Source organism: Ursus arctos, unplaced genomic scaffold (genome assembly GCF_023065955.2).
Source record: "Ursus arctos isolate Adak ecotype North America unplaced genomic scaffold, UrsArc2.0 scaffold_5, whole genome shotgun sequence".
Taxonomy (NCBI): Eukaryota; Metazoa; Chordata; class Mammalia; order Carnivora; family Ursidae; genus Ursus; species Ursus arctos.
In genome coordinates this window covers 11,919,968-11,936,069 of record NW_026623067.1, presented here as the reverse complement: position 1 = coordinate 11,936,069, position 16,102 = coordinate 11,919,968, and the positions used below count along the sequence as shown (strand labels likewise).

General features: G+C 39.1%; 1 protein-coding gene across 4 annotated transcripts in view; it reads left to right on the top strand.

Moving 5' to 3' along the window:
* Positions 1-16,102, top strand: part of LOC113261538 (interferon-gamma-inducible GTPase 10-like) — a 57,503-nt gene that overhangs the window by 28,027 nt on the left and 13,374 nt on the right. The window lies entirely within an intron of this gene.

The following is a 16,102-nucleotide window of genomic DNA, read 5'->3' as shown; positions in this document are numbered from 1 at the left end:
AAAGTGTGAAACTAGCTAGTACCATGTCTATACAGGCCTACAAGCATTTCTGAAGCCAACTGAAGAAGGAGGAAAGGAACTGCACGTGTTGGTGCTGCTTATAAGAGAAGGGGGGCAGTTGTCATCACTCCATTCCCCCTTAGAGCTGACCTCAGGAAGGAAGCTCCTCTGGCTGAAGCAGGCCTCTGGCCTCAGAGACTTGAGAGGACATCTCACATCAGTGCTTATGGATCTGTAGGAACAACTATAAAGTCTCAGTCCCCTAAGTGCAGCTGAAGCCCTTGGCTGAGCTGTCAGCAGATGTGCAAGTCTATACCTAGATGGGCAGGGAAACTGTCCTCTTGTGCTTCCAGGAGTCACAGAACCAAAAAACACTGATGCAGGAGGAGTCCTTGAATACCATCCTCCTCCAGTTCCTTATTTTATGCATGAGAAAAGAGGTCCGGCGTGATGTTGTGACTGGCCTGGTCAGCGGAGGAGCTGAGCCAGAGTCTGGTGCTAGAGGAAAGAGACTAAGAGGCAGCTGCTGTGGGGTATCCAGGTGGTCTCTAGGTCCTGCATTAATTGGTAGACTGATCATTGGGAGAACATGGGAGGAGATAAGCTATAGCTGAACTCCCATTTCTCCTCCACAGCCAGGCTACCCCTCGTTTTAATTAGGAGTTTCTTTAACTAGAACTCCTGGGATACTCTTTATTTCTTTCATTGAAGTATTGTTGAAACACAATGTTGCATTTGTTTCAGGTGTACAACAAAATGAATCCACAACTCTGTATGTTCTGCTGTGCTCACCACTACTGTAGCTACCAGCTGTCACCGTACACCACTACCACAATCTCATTGACCATATTCCCTACACTGCACCTCCTATTAGCCCTGGGACAGTCTTTACCTGAGAGACACATTCCTTCCCTACACAGCAGAGTTTGCTTTGGGTAATCTCATTCTAACTATTTTGCCTGCCTTTCCATTGCCTGCTGCTTCCCACCAGCCTCTGAGAATACTGAGGGCAGGAAACATTTCCACAGCCACCACCTTCCCTAATAGAGAGGTGCTGAGGGTCACAGTCACATGCTGGTTTATGAGTGAAGGCCAATGTGGTGCTCTCAAAGGAAGTTCCACCCAGACCTTAGTGAGGATAGGAAACATTTCTACTTCACCGGCCTGGACACCCATCTTGCAACCAGACATCTTGAGTTTCTTGTCTCCAATTTTTGATACTAGAAGCACAGCACCAACATTGGCTTTTGTGGGCCTCCTGAATCATCATTTAAATTCCTTCTCAGCACACTCATTTTCCTATCACTGTCTTCATGGGACTCTTCACTGTACGTTTAAATTGGAAAATAACACTCAATATGAAATGATGTTTTTTGGGTAGGCACCTTTTTGATCTCCTCAAGTTGGCAGAAAGCAAAAGGCAGAAAGTGTCTTTCATAGTCCCCGAACCACAAAATATCTCTCTGGTCAAATCCAGTGAGAGGAGCCATTGTCAGGGAAGTCTGCATTCACTATGCTCCCAGGGGAATATCTGGGACATGAACTGAGCCCTGTGGCCTCAGCGCTCAGAGCACACTCAGGGTCTCAGTGGGCCACTCTGGCTCTGTCGCACACTGGAACCCAACCAGTGTTGTGTGGTGATGGTGAAGGAATGATGGTAGAGCCTCTGTGGAGGTTGGGTGGAGGCCAGCCTGGTGCCTCTTGGGCTCATGCACCCAGGTGAGCAGCTCCCCAGGGCTGGTCACAGTGTTAGCAGGAAGAGAAGGAGAGTTTTCAAGGCTTCGGGGACAAAAGAATGGGAAGTTAACTCTTTGGAGTCTTCCTCAGCCCTAACTAAAAGCACACTTCCAATCCAATGGAGAGAAGCTAAGGCATGAATTAGAATAAAAGCCTATTGAGAATCAGACTGTATTCTGGATTTTGCTCCTAGTTTCAGAAGGTTGGTTTGCTAGGGTCGCCATAACAAAATACCATGGGCGGGGAGACTTAAACACCAGAAATTTATTTTCTCACTCTTCTGGAAGCTGGACATCTTAGATCAAGGTGCCCATAGGTTTGCTTCTCCTGGAGCCTCTCTCCTTGACTTGCAGATGGCCCCTTTGTATCGTATCCTTGCATGGCCTTTCTCTGTGTGTGTATCCCTGGTGTCTCTTCCCCTTCTTCTAAGGAGATCAGTCTCAATGAGTTGGGGTCCCACCCATCTAAGCTGAGTTAATCTTTATTGTCTTGTTTTTTTTTAAGGTTTTATTTATTCATTTGACAGAGAGAGAGACAGCCAGTGAGGGAGGGAACACAAGCAGGAGGAGTGGGAGAGAAAGAAGCAGGCTCCCAGCAGAAGAGCCTGACGTGAGGCTTGATCCCAGAACTCCAGGATCACGCCCTGAGCTGAAGGCAGATGCTTAATGACTGAGCCACCCAGGCGCCCCAACCTTTATTGAACCTCCTACAATACAGTCACAATGGGGTTTACAGCTTCAACACAGGAAGTTGTGGATATATACTTCAGTTCAGAATGAACCCTAAGTCCAAAAAAATGTTTAGTAGCAGTAGTCTTTGTGCAGTGTTAGAGTTGGACTAGAGAATGTTGTGTGCATGTCTGAGAACCCCAGTACCCTTGGTGAAGTCCATTCAGAGCAATACCCAGGAGGATGAGCCAGTGGCCCACAGTGGGCCATAGACAAATACCAGTAGCTCCTGCAAGAGCTTAAAGGACATGACTCAGGAAGCTGCCTCAGATGCTGATGTGGTCTGACACCATGTAACTCCCTCAGGAGAGAAATGGGTGGTCACAGGCACCAAGTTACAAGTATAGTCTACATTTGAGATATAAGGGTAGGAGATCCTTCTCAACTGGCCAATAGTGATAGAAATACAGAAAATATCTGAGAGATGGGAGATTTGAGGCTGTTTTGTAAGCAATGCATCTTCTTCCTTTGGTGCAGTGTGTAAGAATCTGTATGTTATGACCCAGCAATTCCACACCTAGTTCTAGTGATAGTTTCCCACAGGTATACCGGAGACATGTGTAAGATGTTTTTAGCAGAACTGTGTTGAAGAGAAAGAAACAACTGTAAAGAACCCCAAACTCAACTTTCCATTGACAGGAAATAGATTATATGTGCTATCCTGGCAAAATGGAAAACACATGTGAGAGAAACAATGTAAATGAAAAGCAGCTTACAGAGGATGGCACACTAAATAATTCTATTTTTCTAAAGCACCCAAAGAAGCAAAACTAAATGATATAATGTCTTAGGAAACACACATCTATGACAATAACTAAAGAATGTAAAACAATATTAGACCCCAAATTCAAAGGATCTGTACATCTGAGAACAGATGCAGAGAGACAGGATATGGGGTGAAGCTTGTGGGAATATCCAATGATTTAAGTAACATTCCAGTTCCTAATTTGGGAGTTGAGTTCACAGGTATTTGTATTTATATCGTACTTTGTTCTGTGTATGTATGCATGTAATATCATATATATCCTACTGTAGCTAGAGGCTGAACATTATTACACTTAGAACACATAACAAAGGATAATGCCAAAGGTGAAGAATGATGTCAGCAGCCATTATTTTTTTTCAATAGGCTCTCTTTTAGAGCAGCTTCAGTGTCACAGCAAAATTGAGCAGAAGGTACACTGGGTCCCATCTCGCCCTCACACAAGTACAGCCTCCACTGCCGGCAACTCAGACCATTGTACAATTCATGAACCCAAACTGACCCATCTTTCTCCCTCCATGTGACCTCATAGTTTACACTGGGTTCATTGTTGGTGTTGGGTATTCTATGGGTTTTGACAAAAGTGTAATTTGTCCACCATTGATCTGCCATTATCATATCTCACAGAGTGGTTTCACAGAGTGGTTTCACTGCTCTAAATGGCCTGTGTGCTCCACTGATTTATCCCTCCCTCCCCTGAACCCTTGGGAACCACTGGTCTTTTTCTCATTTCTATAGTTTTGCCTTTCTCAGAATGTTACACAGTTGAAATTGTGCACTATTTAGCCTTTCCAGATAGATTTCTCTCACTTGGTAATATGCATTTTAGTTTCCTCCATGTCTTTTGACATCAGCTATCATTTAAGGTGCCTTCTAAATGCTGAGTGGTAAGTGGAAGTACTCCAGGTCACTAGTCCCTGGTGACACTTCTGGACCCCAGGGATGAAGAGTTCCTACAATTTTCCATGAGGACAACCAGGTGACCATTCAAGGAATGGAATGCAATTGGCATTGGGCTTTTTACTGGCAACATGGCATGCTGGAGGGAGATAAATCTTCAGAGTTCTAAGAGAATATGATGTTATATCCAGAATCCTATAGTCAAAATATTTATTAAAAGTATCACAAAATGAAGGCATTAATTCAAAGGGTTATGGCATTATTCACAATACATTTTTAGCAGCATTATTCACAATAGTCAAATTAGGAAAGTAGCCCAGACATCTGTTGATAGATGAATGGGTAAAGAAGATACACACACACACACATATGTACATAAAGGGTACATTCTTTATCCACATAAAGAAGATATATATGTATAAATATATATATACACACAATGGAATAGAATTCAGCTTGAAAAAAGAATGAAATCTTGCCATTTGCAATGACATAGATGGAGCTGAAGACTATAATGCTAAGGGAAACAAGTCAGTGATAGACAAATACAATACGATTTCACTCATGTGTGGAATTTTAGAAACAAAAACAATGAACAAAAGGAAATAAAAAAGAGGAAAGAGACAAAACAAGGAACAGCCTCTTAACTATAGAGAACAAACCGATGGATATACCAGAGGGGAGGAGGGTGAGGGGAATAAGTGAAATAAGTGAAGGGGATTAAGAGTACATTTATCACGATGAGCACTGAGTAGTGTATAGAATTGTTGAGTCACTATATTGTACCTGAAACTAATATAACACTGTATGTTAACTGTGCTGGAGTTAACAAACTTAATTAAATTAAATTATTTTAAAAAACTTAATAAAAATAATAAATAAAAAATAAAAACAGCTTGGAAAAATAATTGACCTTGATGTGTCATTATGTCTGATTATCCATTTTATGAGTAATCTAGCCACAATTGTTAAGAACAAGGAAATTAAACAGATATAAATTAAATTTTTAAAAAATTTGAGGTACACTTTTAAATCATTTCCAAAACCCTTTTGATACACTAAAACCTTACAGTTTCACTAAGTTCGATTCAGTAGTGATTTAAGTTCATTAAATATCTAGATCATTTTGAAGTAAAATGAAATAATGAAACATTAATTACTGATCATGTTTCTGTAATTTTGGCTTCTTTATTACTGAGAAACAAAAGATAAATATAGGTCTTTTAGCAAACTTTCTTGGCATCTTATATTGAAAGATCATACTATAAAGATATGATGTTGTATGTATAAATTTGCCAATCTAAAGAACACTAGTCTAAAAGACAGTTAACTCATGCTTATCACTTAATTTTCACTAGAAGTTAAATTTTCTGAGGGTTAAGAACTCTAATTAATGTATGTGGTCATAGCAACTAAAAATAGAAAAAAGAAACCTCTCTGAATGAAAGTAAAGTAGGACATGTGTTTTTGGTAAAAAAAAAAAAAAAAAAGTTGGGGTGCCTGGCTGGCTCAGTCCAAAGAACACAAGGCTCTTTTTTTTTTAATGATTTTTTTATTATATTATGTTAGTCACCATACAGTACATCCCCGGTTTCTGATGTAAAGCTCGATGATTCATTAGTTGCGTATAACACCCAGTGCACCATGCAATATGTGCCCCCCTTACTACCCATCAACAGTCTATCCCATTCCCCCACCCCCCTCCCCTCTGAGGCCCTCAGTTTGTTTCTCATAGTCCATAGTCTCTCATGTTTCATTCCCCCTTCTGATTTGCCCCCCCTTTCTTTATCCCTTTCTTCCCCTACCGATCATCCTAGTTCTTATGTTCCATAGATGAAAGAAATCATATGATAGTTGTCTCTCTGCTTGACTTATTTCACTTAGCATTATCTCCTCCAGTGCCGTCCATGTTGCAGCAAATGTTGAGAATTCGTTCTTTCTGATAGCTGAGTAATATTCCATTGTATATATGGACCACAACTTCTTAATCCAGTCATCTCTTGAAGGGCATCTCAGCTCCTTCCACAATTTAGCTATTGTGGACAATGCAGCTATGAACATTGGGGTGCATATGGCCCTTCTCTTCACTACGTCTGTATCTTTGGGGTAAACACCCAGTAGTGCAATGGCTGGATCATAGGATAGCTCAATTTTTAACTTTTTAAGGGACCTCCACACTGTTTTCCAGAGTGGCTGTACCAACTTGCATTCCCACCAACAATGTAGGAGGGATCCCCTTTCTCCACATCCTCTCCAACAATTGTTGTTTCTTGCCTTGTCTATTTTTGCCATTCTAACTGGCATAAGGTGGTATCTCAGTGTGGTTTTGATTTGAATTTCCCTGATGGCTAATGATTTTGAACATTTTTTCATATGTCTGTTAGCCATTTGTATGTCTTCATTGGGAAAGTGTCTATTCATATCTTCTGCCCATTTTTTGATTTATTTGTTTCTTGTGTATTGAGTTTGAGAAGTTCTTTGTAGATCTTGGATACTAATATTTTATCTGTAGTGTCATTTGCAAATATCTTCTCCCATTCCGTGGGCTGCCTCTTAGTTTTTCTGACTATTTCCTTGGCTGTGCAGAAGCTTTTTATCTTGATGAAGTCCCACAAGTTCATTTTATCTTTTGTTTCTCTTGCCTTTGGGGACGTGTCATGAAAAAGGTTGCTTTGGCCGATGTCATACAGGTTGCTGCCTATGTTCTCCTCTAGAATTTTGGTGGATTCCTGTCTCACATCGAGGTCTTTCATCCATTTGGAGTTTATTTTTGTGTATGCTGTGAGAGAGTGGTCAGGTTTCATTCTTTTGCATGTAGCTGGCCAATTTTCCCAGCACCATTTATTGAAGAGACTGTCTTTTTCCCACCGGATGTTTTTTCCTGCTTTATCAAAGATTAGTTGCCCAAAGAGCTGAGGGTCCATTTCTGGGTTCTCTATTCTGTTCCATTGGTCTATGTGTCTGTTTTTGTGCCAGTACCATGCTGTCTTTGTGATCACAGCTTTGTCGTACAGCTCGAAATCCGGCATTGTGATGCCCCAGCTTTGTTTTTCCTTTTCAACAGTTCCTTGGAGATTCGGGGCCTTTTCTGTTTCCATACAAATTTAAGGACTGTTTGTTCCAGTTCTTTGAAAAATGTCCTCGGTATTTTGATTGGGATAGCATTGAAAGTGTAGATTGCTCTGGGTAGCATGGACATTTTAACTATGTTAATTTTTCCGATCCATGAGCATGGAATATCTTTCCATCTTTTTATGTCTTCCTCAATGTCTTTCAAGAGTGATTTATAGATTCTAGAATATAGGTCCTGTACATCTCTGGTTAAGTTAATTTCAAGGTAACGTATGGTTTTTGGTGCTATTGTAAATGGGATGGATTCCCTAGTTTCTCTTTCTTCAGTCTCATTATTCATGTATAGAAATGCAACTGATTTCTGAGCATTGATTTTGTATCCCGCCACATTACTGGGTTGCTCTATAACTTCTAATAGTTTGGGAGTGGATTCTTTTGGGTTTTCCATATAGAGTATCATGTCATCTGCGAAGAGAGACATTTTGACTTCTTCTCTGCCGATTTGGATACCTTTGATCCCTTTTTGTTGTCTGAGAACACAAGACTCTTGATCTCAGTGTGGTGAGTTCAAGCCCCATGTTGGATATGGAGCCTACTTTAAAAAAAATTCTTTTTAAATATATGTGGACTGGAGATGCACTTTATTTCTTCAGGCAAAAAAAAGTTGTACAAAAATTGTGAAGAAGGAAACTTTGGAAAGGAATTTTATGCATGGTCAGGACTGATTGACATTTGAATGAATACGATTTGCTACAAATGTAAACTGGTGCAAAATAGAATTTGGTTTCCTATCTGGTAAAAGGACAAAGTTCTGTTTGATTTTCTAACATTTGATCTACTTTTGGTAATAGGTTGTGAAAGTACCCTTACCATTTAAGTGATCTTCCTAGAAAACAAAGTTCCTGTATTTTGCATGGTAGTTATATAGATATATAAGTATTCTAGAATTATGTGAAATTCCTGGAAATTTGACACATCCTGGTATAATGTTATCACTTGTAATTACGCTCTTACCTTCTGAAATTGCTGTCATCAAAACTGAGGCTCACACTAAAAGGACTGAGTATCAGGAAAATGCCCCAGTGGACTCTCATTCAAAAGCAGCCAGTGAAAGTATCTATAAAGATTGTGGCACATGTGGGTAACATCCACTCTGCTGCTGCAAAAATGCCCCTCATTGTGAGATGTCCACCATTGTGATGTCAAGGTAGCATGGCAACACTGTGCTTCTGAATCAGAGAAAATAAGATGGGTATCCAATGGCTGTAAGTTGAACAGTCATGGCTTTGGAAAATGTAAGGCAGTCACTTGATTCTTCCTGACTCTCTGTCAAACACCATTTTTTTTCATTCCTTCACCCATCAGTGCATTTAAGATGACTCAAACTATGACTAGACATTCAAGAGGAGATTTGTATAAAATTGTGAAAAAAGTCTACCACCAATGTCTGACTTGTCAGGCCCATTATCCTGGAAAAATTACTTTTGCCCCCAGAGGCCTCACACCTCCTCTTTTGGGACTTTTGAACACCCACAGCCCATCTTTATTCAGTTGCCACCAGGTATGTGTTATCAATATGTTTTATTTATGTATGCGTGTTTTCCAGGTAGGGTGAAGCTTTCCCCTGCTGAAAGGCTGAGGTCCTCACAGTGGCAAAGGAACTGTTAGAAATGTGTTTCCAGTGAGGGGTATACCTTCCACAATCTTCAGTAAATTGTCAGCCATTTCATTGGACAAATCATACCATATTTAACAAAAGCCTTGCAAACTTTTTGGAATCATCACTGGCCCTATCACCCTCAATCATCAGGCAAGGTTGAGAGATCTAATGGGATCCTCAAACTTAAAATTTTTAAGCTAGCCAAAAATACTGGACTTCCCTGCCCTGAGGTATTGCCTTTGGACTTGCTGACTGTTTGCAGTGCCCTCTTTGGGTATGTAAACTCACCTCACACAACATAGTCACCGGAAGACGATGTCTATTGGTATAAACTTTCTGTTGATCTCTTTTTGTGTCATGGTAGTATGACCAACTATGTCTCTAATATTTTACACTGAAGCCTATCATCAACAGTTGAAAGAAGTCTTCCCAAATCCCAGTTCAAATGACCCTGTTGGTCATCGTCTAGAGCCTGGTGACTGAGTGGTCTGGAATTGTCATCAGAAGAATACAGCTTTTGAACTCTATTGAAAGGGATCTTACCAAGTGCTCCCAACCACTGGCATTGCTACAAAACTAGAAGGTATTGAATCTTGGATACACATTTCACAGCTAAAGAAGGCTTTACTTGACATCTGGTCCTGAATACATACTAGAGACCTCTAAATCAAACTGATGAGCAAGATAAGTAGCTAACATTGAGGTAGACTGCTTTCACCCAAGACAACAGATCAAGTCTTCATACATTAACTAAATGTGAAACCCTTTCTCCTTTTCCTTTCCTTTACTCTGGGATAACCCTGGAAATAGAATGCCTTCAGCTGTATGTCTGAAGGGGAAGTAAACTCCAGAATTTAAAACAATCTTTTAATTCAGGCTGAGAGAAAAATCTAATCTTGCCCCTAACATTTCCTAACCAAATTAAGAGATCTCATTTGTTGAATCCCCTGGATTGACATAAATAAATTAAAATAGACCAATTATGGGGGCGCCTGGGTGGCTCAGTTGTTAAGCATCTGCCTTTGGCCCAGGGCGTGATCCTAGAGTCCTGGGATCGAGTCCTACATCAGGCCCCTCCCCTGGGAACCTGCTTCTTCCTCTCCCACTCCCCCTGCTTGTGTTCCCTCTCTCTCTGGCTGCCTCTCTCTCTGTCAAATAAATAAATAAAATCTTTAAAAAATAAAATAAAACAAAATAAAATAGACCAATTATGGTCCATTCAGGACTCAAGATTTGCTTCCTTTGCAGGGCCAAGCTTCCCTAGTTAAGAGTAAATTTACATGACAATTTAATCCAGAAACTTTCTTAACTCCTAAAAGATATTTCAGAATCCATTCTTAAAACAATAGATGCCCAACAAACATGCTTATTCTCTGGTCAAAGATTCTCTTGACAATCAACAATCTCAGATTATCTTTTAGCCTAGCAAGAGTTGTTTACTACTGTGACCATCACCACCGGGTGTATCCAGATTAACACTTCTGAGGAAGTTGAAACACAACTACATAAAATCACTAAGCAAGCCATTTGCTTAAAAAGATGACTCCTAATCTTGATGAAGTCCCATAAATTATTTTATCTTTTGTTTCTCTTGCCTTTGGGGATGTGTCATGAAAAAGGTTGCTTTGGCCGATGTCGTAGAGGTTGTTGCCTATGTTCTCCTCTAGAATTTTGGTGGATTCCTGTCTCACATCGAGGTCTTTCATCCATTTGGAGTTTATTTTTGTGTATGGTGTGAGAGGATGGTCAAGTTTCATTCTTTTGCATGTAGCTGTCCAATTTTCCCAGCACCATTTATTGAAGAGACTGTCTTTTTTTCCACTGGATGTTTTTTCCTGTTGTGTCAAAGATGAGTTGCCCCAAGAGGTGAGGGTCCATTTCTGGGTTCTCTATTGTGTTCCATTGGTCTATGTGTCTGTTTTGTGCCAGTACCATGCTGGCTTTGTGATCACAGCATTGTAGTATAGCTTGAAATCTGGCAACGTGATGTCCCCAGCTTTGTTTTTCCTTTTCAACAATTCCTTGGCAATTCGGGGCCTTTTCTGGTTCTACACAAATTGAAGGGCTGTTTGTTCCAGTTCTTTGAAAAATGTCATTGGTATTTTGATCGGGATGGCATTGAAAGTGTAGATTGCTCTGGGTAGCATAGACTCAAATGCTCTTTCTGCATCAAATGAGAGCATCATATGGTTCTTGTCTCTTCTCTTATTAATGTGTTCTACCACACTGATCGATTTGCGAATGTTGAGGCACCCTTGGATCCCAGGGATGAATTCCACTTGGTCGAGATGGGTAATCCTTTTAATGTACTGTTGGATCCTTTTCGCTAGGATCTTGTTGAGAATTTTGGCATCCATTTTCATCAGGGATGTAGGTCTGTAATTCTTTTTCATGGGTTCTTTGCCTGGTTTGGGGATCAAGGTAATACTGGCCTCATAGGATGAATTTGGTAGTCTTCCTTCTGCTTCTATTTTTTTGGAACAGCTTCACTGGATGTTTTTTCCTGTTCTGTCAAAGATTCATTGCCCAAAGAGCTGAGGGTCCATTTCTGGGTTCTCTATTCTGTTACATGTTCTATGTGTCTGTTTTTGTGCCAGTACTATGCTGTCTTTGTGATCACAACTTTGTAGTATAGCTTGAAATCCGGCAACGTGATGCCCCCAGGTTTGTTTTTCCTTTTCAACAATTCCTTGGCGATTCGGGGCCTTTTCTGGTTCCATACAAATTTAAGGACTATTTCTTCCAGTTCCTTGAAAAATGTCATATCGGTATTTTGATCGGGATAGCATTGAAAGTGTAGATTGCTCTGGGTAGCATGGACATTTTAACTATGTTAATTCTTCCAATCCATGAGCATGGAATATTTTTCCATCTTTTTGTGTCTTCCTCAATGTCTTTCAAGAGTGATTAGTAGTTTCTAGAATATAGATCCTTTACGTCTCTGGTTACATTCATTCCAAGATAATGTATGATTTTTGGTGCTATTGTAACTGGAATAGTTTCCCTAGTTTCTCTTTCTTCAGTCTCATTGTTCGTGTATAGAAATGCAACTGATTTCTGAGCATTGATTTTGTATCCCGCCACATTACTGAATTGCTCTATAAGTTCTTGTAGTTTGGGGGTGGAGTCTTTTGGGTTTTCCATATAGAGTATCATGTCATCTGTGAAAAGAGACAATTTGACTTCTTCTTTGCCAATTTGGATACATTTTATCCCTTTTTGTTGTCTGATTGCTGTTGCAAGGACTTCTACTACTATGTTGAATAATAATGGTGAGAATGGGCATCCTTGTCGAGTTCCTGATCTTAATGGGAAGGCTTCCAGCTTTTCCCATTGAGAATGATATTCACTATAGGCTTTTCATAGATGGTTTTTATGAAATTGAGGAATGTACCCTCTATCCCTACACTCTGACAAAGGAGGAAAAAACATCCAGTGGAAAAAAGACAGTCTCTTCAATAAATGGTGCAGGGAAAATTGGACAGCTGTATGCAAAAGAATGAAACTTGACCATCCTCTCACACCATACACAAAGATAAACTCCAAATGGATGAAAGTCCTCCATGTGAGACAGGAATCCATCAAAATCCTAGAGGAGAGCATAGGCAGTAACCTCTTTGACATGGGCAATAGCAACTTTTCTCATGAGACATCTGCAAAGGCAAGAGAAACAAAAAGAAAAAATGAACTTGTGGGACTTCATCAAGATAAACAGCTTCTGCACAGCCAAGGAAACAGTCAAAAAAACTAAGAGGCAGCCCATGGAATGGGAGAACATATTTGCAAATGACACTACAGATAAAATATTAGTATCCAAGATCTACGATGAACTTCTCAAACTCAATACATGAGAAACAAATAAACAAATCAAAAGATGGGCAGAAGTTATGAACAGACACTTTTACAATGAAGACATACAAATGGCTAATAGACACATGAAAAAATGTTCAAAATCATCAGCCATCAGGGAAATTCAAATCAAAACCACACTGAGATACCACCTTACGCCAGTTAGAACGGCAAAAATGGACAAGGCAGGAAACAACAAGTGTTGGAGAAGATGTGGAGAAAGGGGGTCCATCTTACATTTTTGGTGGGAATGCAAGTTGGTACAGCCACTCTGGAAAACAGTGTGGAGGTCCCTTAAAAAGTTAAAAATTGAGCTACCCTATGACCCAGCCATTGCGCTACTGGGTATTTACCCCAAAAATACAGACGTACTGAAGAGAAGGGCCATATGCACCCCAATGTTCATAGCAGCATTGTCCACAATAGCTTAATTATGGAAGGAGCCGAGATGCCCTTCAACAGATGACTGGATTAAGAAGATGTTTTCCATATACACAATGGAATATTACTCAGCCATCAGAAAGAATGATTTCTCAACATATGCTGCAACATGGACGGGACTGGAGGAGATAATGCTATGTGAAATAAGTCAAGCAGAGAAGGACAATTATCATATGATTTCACTCATTTATGGAACATAAGAAGTAGGAAGTTCAGTAGGAGAAGAAAGGGAAGATGAAAGGGGGGGTAAACAGAAGGGGGAATGGACCACGAGAGATTCTGGATTCTGTGAAACAAACTGAGGGCTTCAGTGGGGGGGGGGGATGGGATAGGCTGGTGATGGGTAGTAAGGAGGGCATGTATTGCATGGTGTGCTGGGTGTTACATGCATGTAATGAATCATGGAACTTTACATCAATAACTAGGGATGTACTGTATGGTGACTAACATAATTTAATAAAAAATATTATTATTAAGAAAAAGAAGCAGGAAAATTTTCAAGTAAACACCCTAAATTTATACATAAATGAGCTAGAAACCTAACAACAAATGTAGCCTGAAGTAAGGAGAAGGAAGGAAATAGGAAAGATTAGAGCAGAAATAAATGAAATAGAAATTACAAAACCAATAGTACAGATCATTTAAACCAGGAGCTGGTGCTACAAAATATCCACCAAATTGATAACCCCCTTGGCAGACTCATCAAAAAACAAACTAAAAAAAGGCAGGAGGGGACTCACAAAACCAATATAAAAAATGGAAGAGGAAGAACAGCAAGTGATACCACAGGAATACAGAGGATTGTGAGAGAATATTATGAAAAATTATATGCCAACAAGTTGGATAACCTAGAAGAAATGGATAAAGTCCTAGAAACATGAAACCTTCCAAAACTGAATCAGGAAGAAATAGAAAATCTGAAGAGAGAGAGGTTACCAGAAAGGAAATAAAAAATCAGTAATCAAAACTCCAAAGAAACAGAAGTCCAGAACAGACAGCTTCATAGGTGAATTCTAGCAAACATGTAAAGCAGAATTAATGTCTATTTTTCTCAAGTGATTCCAAAATATAGGGGGGAAAAGGAAAATTTCCAAATTCATTATATGATGCCAGAATTACCCTGATACCAAAACCAGACAAAGACACTACAAAACAAAAGAACTACAGGCCACTATTTTAGATAAACATAGATGCAAACATTTTCAACAAAATATTAGCAAGCTGAATCCAACAATACATTACAAAAGTCATTCACCATAATCAAGTGGGATTTATTTTCTCATGCAGAATAAATATTTGTAAATCAATATTTGCAAATCACTTAAAGAAAACCAATCAATGTAATACATCTCATCAATAAGAGAAAGGATGATATGATAATGTCAGTAGATGCAGAAAAAGCATTTTACAAAGTACAAGAGTTATTCATGAAAAAAAAAAAAACTTCAACAAAATATGTTTGGGGGAAACGAACCCCAACATAATAAAGGGTATTGATGAAAAACCCACAATGAACATCCTATTCAACTACAAAAACCTGAGAGCATTTCCCCTAAGGTCAGGAATAAGATAAGACTGTCTATTCTCACCACTTTTTTTCAGCATATTACTGGAAGTCCTAGCCAAGGCAATCAGACAAGAAAAAGGAAGAAAAGACATTCAAATTGGTAAGGAAGTAAAGCTTTCATTCTGTGCAGATGACATGATACAGTATATAGAAAACCCCTAAAAGACTCCACCAGAAAGCTACTAGGAAAGATCCATGAGTTTAGCAAACATACAGGATACAAAAACAATGTACAGATATCCACTGAACTTCTATAAACTAATAATAAAGCAGCAGAAAGAGAAATTACAAAAACAATCCCATTTACAATTACATTAAATATTATAAAATACCTAGGAATACACTTAACTAAGGAGGTGAAAGACCTGTATTCTAAAAACTATAAAATATTGATGATGGAAATTCGAGATGAAACAATCAAATGGAATGACATTCCATGCTCATGAACTGGAAAAACAAATATTGTTAAAATGTCCATAAGATGTACCACAATGTAGAGATTTAATGCAATCCTTATCCGAATACAGTAAGTTTTGCAGAAGTGAAATAAGCCAGTTTAAAATTTGTATAGAGGCACAAAAGATCCTGAATATCAAAGCTGTCTTGAAAAAGAAAAAACAAATCTAGAGGTATCACAATTCCAGATTTCAAGTTACACTACAAAGTGGTAGTAATCAGAAAAGTATGGTATTGGAACAAAAATGGACACAAGGTCAACAGAGCAGAACTGAAAGCCCAGGAATAAACCCACACATATATAGTCAATTAATGCACAACAAATGAGACAAGAATATGCAAAGGAAAAAGATCCTTTAAACAGATGGTTTTAGAGAAACTGGACAGCTACATGTAAAGGAATGAAACTGGACAGCTTTTTATACCATCCCCCCAAATAAACTCAAAGTGGATTAAAGACCTAAACAAATTGAGGGCTTCAGAGGGGAGGGGGGTGGGGGAATGGGATAGGCTGGTGAGAGGTATTATGTAGGGCACGTATTGCATGGTGCACTGGGTGTTATACGCAAGTAATGAATCATGGAACTTTACATCAAAAACTAGGGATGTACTGTATGTTGACTAACATAATATAATAAAAAATATTATTATAAAAAAAGTAATCGCAAAAAAACAAACAAAAAATAAAGACCTAAATGTGAGACCTGAAACCATAAAACTTCTAAAAATATATGCAGTAATCTTTTGGACATTTCTCTTAGCAACATATTTATGAATATGTCTCTCCTGATGAGGGAAACTAAAGCAAAAATAAACTATTGGGTCTAAAGCAAAATAAGAAGGCTTTACACAGTGAAGGAAACCATAAACTAAACAAGGCAACCCAGTAAATGGGAGAAGACATTTGCAAATGAAATATTTAATAAAGG